The sequence below is a fragment of the Acomys russatus genome, chromosome 22 (assembly GCF_903995435.1).
Source record: "Acomys russatus chromosome 22, mAcoRus1.1, whole genome shotgun sequence".
NCBI lineage: Eukaryota > Metazoa > Chordata > Mammalia > Rodentia > Muridae > Acomys > Acomys russatus.
In genome coordinates, this window is record NC_067158.1 from 9,649,620 (window position 1) to 9,653,428 (window position 3,809).

Genomic DNA, 3,809 nt, shown 5'->3' on the forward strand with positions numbered 1-3,809 from the left:
CAACAAAGCCCACCCTCTGATGAGATAATCGGAATGAGTTAATGAGGACAAAACTATAATATATAGATGCAGGTTTATTGGAAATAGTGCAGGATGGGGAGGGGAGGGGAGAACGTGCTGGGGGTGGGGGTAAGGGAAGGAGAGAGGGCGGAGAGGTGGGGAAAGGGAGCAAGGGTACAGTGGAGCCAAAAGGGCTGGTTTATATAGTTAAGGGCCTCTGGGAGAGAGGAAGCCCCGCCCCTAGGTGGAGAGCAAGGCATGCCAGCCTCACTCTGCAGCAGGACCCAACACCCTCCATCCTATAAAAGGAGATCAAAATTGTTTGCATGGAATGGGGCCCAGGGCTTGAGATGCTAAGGCACGGGACCGAGTAATGGGTCAGATCTGTGAGCCCAGGGCTTGAAGTGCTAAGCCATGGACTGAGGGTTTCAGGGGCAGCCTGAATGTAGAGAATTCCATGCTTGCCTGACCTATGAGGGGAAGACCTTGCCTCAGTCTCCTGCCTTCAAGGAGTGGCGGGGAGGAACGCTTGAGTGGTTGGCTAACATGCATATTTCTGTGGCCAGAACAGAGCTGGGGAGCCTACATTTCAACAGAGGCTCCTTTCTTCCCCTCATTATTCAATTAAGAAGTATTTATAAGGGTGCCACATTTCACAACTTAGAATTAAGGCAGAATCTTGTTCTTGAGAAGCTGGGGAAGTCTTTGGGGGGGGTGGGGGAATGAAGTTCAAGGCCAGTGCCAGAAGTTTAGCAAGGAGTGGCACGTAGAGAGAGAGCTGGGTTGGCGAGACAAGGTGTTAAAATTCACGAAACAAGCTTCCGTGTGTGTTGGTGGCCACTGAGGCGCATAAGCAGCCCTCACAGTGACAGGCGGGTACAGACGCTGCAGTTCCTGGCTACTAAGCTATAACAAGCTGATGTACCTCTCACTAAAGGACATCGGCCTAAAAATAAATGACGTTTCAGGGGTAATCGAATCCATTTGAATCTGTTTATTTTAAACATAAGAGTGTCCTAAATTTTGTGTGGAGTGGCTATGAAGAGTCGAGAAATAATTTTTGGGGGCTGGAGAGATGGCTCAGAGGTTAAGAGCACTGGCTGTTCTTCCAAAGGTCCTGAGTTCAATTCCCAGCAACCACATGGTGGCTCACAACCATCTTTAATGAGATCTGGTGCCCTCTTCCAGCATGCAGGCACACATGGGGCCAGAGTACTGTATAAATAATAAATAAATAAAACATTAAAAAAAAGAAATAATTTTTGAAAAACAGATTCCTTTCTGTCTGTAACCTATCTAATCTTTGTCACGGGCAGCCAAGCTGGGTCACTCACTGGCTTTAACTCATGAGTGGGTATGGTGGGGAAAGCTCCTGGTTTAAATGGTGTGCGACTCAGAGTCTTTTGGTAATTTCAGGCTGTATGAAGCAATGACTTAATGATGATGTGAAAAGTTGTGAATGGTTATGATTTTTTTTTTCCAAAATCCAGTTTTGAATCTGGTCCTAGCCATGGGGTTTTTTGTTTTGTTTTGTTTTGTTTTTCTGACCGATAGAGTAGAGAGCTCTCTTGAGGGAGCCAGAGATCTCCACTGGGTTGACACACAGATCACACCCTGAGCCTGTGCTGTTGCCATGAGACCAGGCTTGGGCTCACCTACTCACGGGGCCACATGTGGATCCTCCTAGGCCAGATGTCAGTCAGTCCACCCCCAGATACAGGGGGGCAAGCATGACTGAGAGCAGCAAAACTGTCTACCCGCCCTACTCTCCCCACTTCCCGTGGCTGTGGGACATTTGAGATGGTGTCTCTCTGGCAGAAGCAGGATGCTGTAAGCAGGGCTTTGGACCGTTGCTCCTGCCCCTGGGTTTGTTCTTGCTTTCTGCTTCCCTGTCTACTGTGACAGGAACGGTCTCCACCATACTTGCCACGAATGATCTGAGCTACTTCACCATGCCTCCCAAAGGGACAGAGTAAAACCGTTAGTCGAAATAACTCTTTCCTGGGGCTGGAGAGATGGCTCGGAAGTCAGGAGTGTTTGCTGCTCTTCCAGAAGTCCAGATCTGGTTCCCAGGACTCATATTGGGCAGCTCTCATCGGCCTTCAACTCCAGTTCTATGGGATTCATTGCCCTCTTCTGGCCTCTGGGGGCACCTGCATACCGATTACATGTACACCCCCCCACACACACACACAATTTTCTTTTACTTTTAAAAAAAAAATGAGTAACTCTCTCCTTTCTTCACTTTTTCCATTAGATACATTGGCTACACAACATAAAGATAACCACCACAGAGGATCTATAAACATTTCCTGGGGGGTCGCCTGGCACAGTGGCGCGCACCTGTACTCTCAACACTCAGGAGGCAGACACAGGCGGATCTCTGTGAGTTCGAAGCCAGCCTGGTCTACAAAATGAGTCCAGGACAGCCGAGGCTGCACAGAGAAACCCTGTCTCCAAATATAAAAAACCAACCCCAGCCCCCAATTTTTCCCCTGGGGGAAAACTTCTGTAACAGGAAATAAAGATGGTGATGTAGGCATGCGGAGCTGTCAAAAGGCAGACCAAGTCTGCCCCCGTGCAAAGGGAAGCAGGAGGAAAAACTGAGGGAACACACCCCATACTGTCATGCAGTGAGGGGGAGGGACAGTTGCTGGGAACCTCAAACCAGTGCCAAAGGCTCAAGAAGCCACAGGGGCAGGTGAGAGTTAGCACCTTCATGCTTGGCTATTGGTCGAGGGCAACTTGTGGGAAACATGAACCCGGCACACACATGGCAATGGATCTCAGATACATTACTTCGTCAGCTTAGCTGGCTTTCCCGTGGCTGCCATAGTTGGACAGCACTTCTATGGGAAGGTTTCACTGGCATGGTATCAGGTGGCCTTATCCCTGAGAAGACATAAACATCTACCCACCCCAGATAGTGAGCTGATGACAGACCAAATATGGATACCATCAACACCCAACATGTTTTATTTGGGTGGCTTACAGGAACATGGGTGGGGGTTACCTATACAAGGAGACATGATCCAAGACATCCGTATCACCAAAGCTCACCTGCACCGCAGTGTGGATGAAAACTCACAAAAGCTGGAAGCCTGAAGCTTACTGAACAGTCGCAGGCAGCTCAGCAGGTTGGCGAGTATCCTTTCCTGGTGGCTCAATTGGTCTGAACCTCTTCTACACAGCCCAGCTTGTCTGAGAATGTCTCTCTGTAGTCTTCTGTTTACTGCTGGATAGGGGAGGGCAGGAGCATGTAATATGGTCAGTTTCATCAGGGACTTCCTGAAGCAGTAGTTTATGCCTTTGTTTTTCTCCCAGCTCTAAGCTCCCTGGAATGTCTGGGTTCTGCATCCGGTGGGCCGGTCCAGGTGTCTGGTTACCTCTTCTCAGGTACCATGTGTCTGTCCTCTTTTCTTGGCTTCCTGGGAAAACTCACACTCTATCCCAGAATCTTTTTTGTCTGCCAGATGTCCCACTTTCTATTCTACCCTTTCCTATAGGCCATAAGGATTTTGTTTTCTACTGACAGGTGATGCTTCCACACAGACACAGGAGATTTTCTACAGAGTTATTTACCTCTTGAGCTTGCTGAGTTAAGGGGCTGCTTCACTTCCCCTTTGACATTCTGTGTCTTAACTTCCCTTTAATGGGGAAGGATTTCATCTCAGGCGATACTGCTGCTTAAAACATGGACACATGTCTACTCACTGTACCATTTTTCATAGGGGCAGTTCGGCCTCCTAGGGGGCGTTTTGGAAACATCTGTGGTCAGAGACACATGGAGAAGACTTCAGAAATCTTAT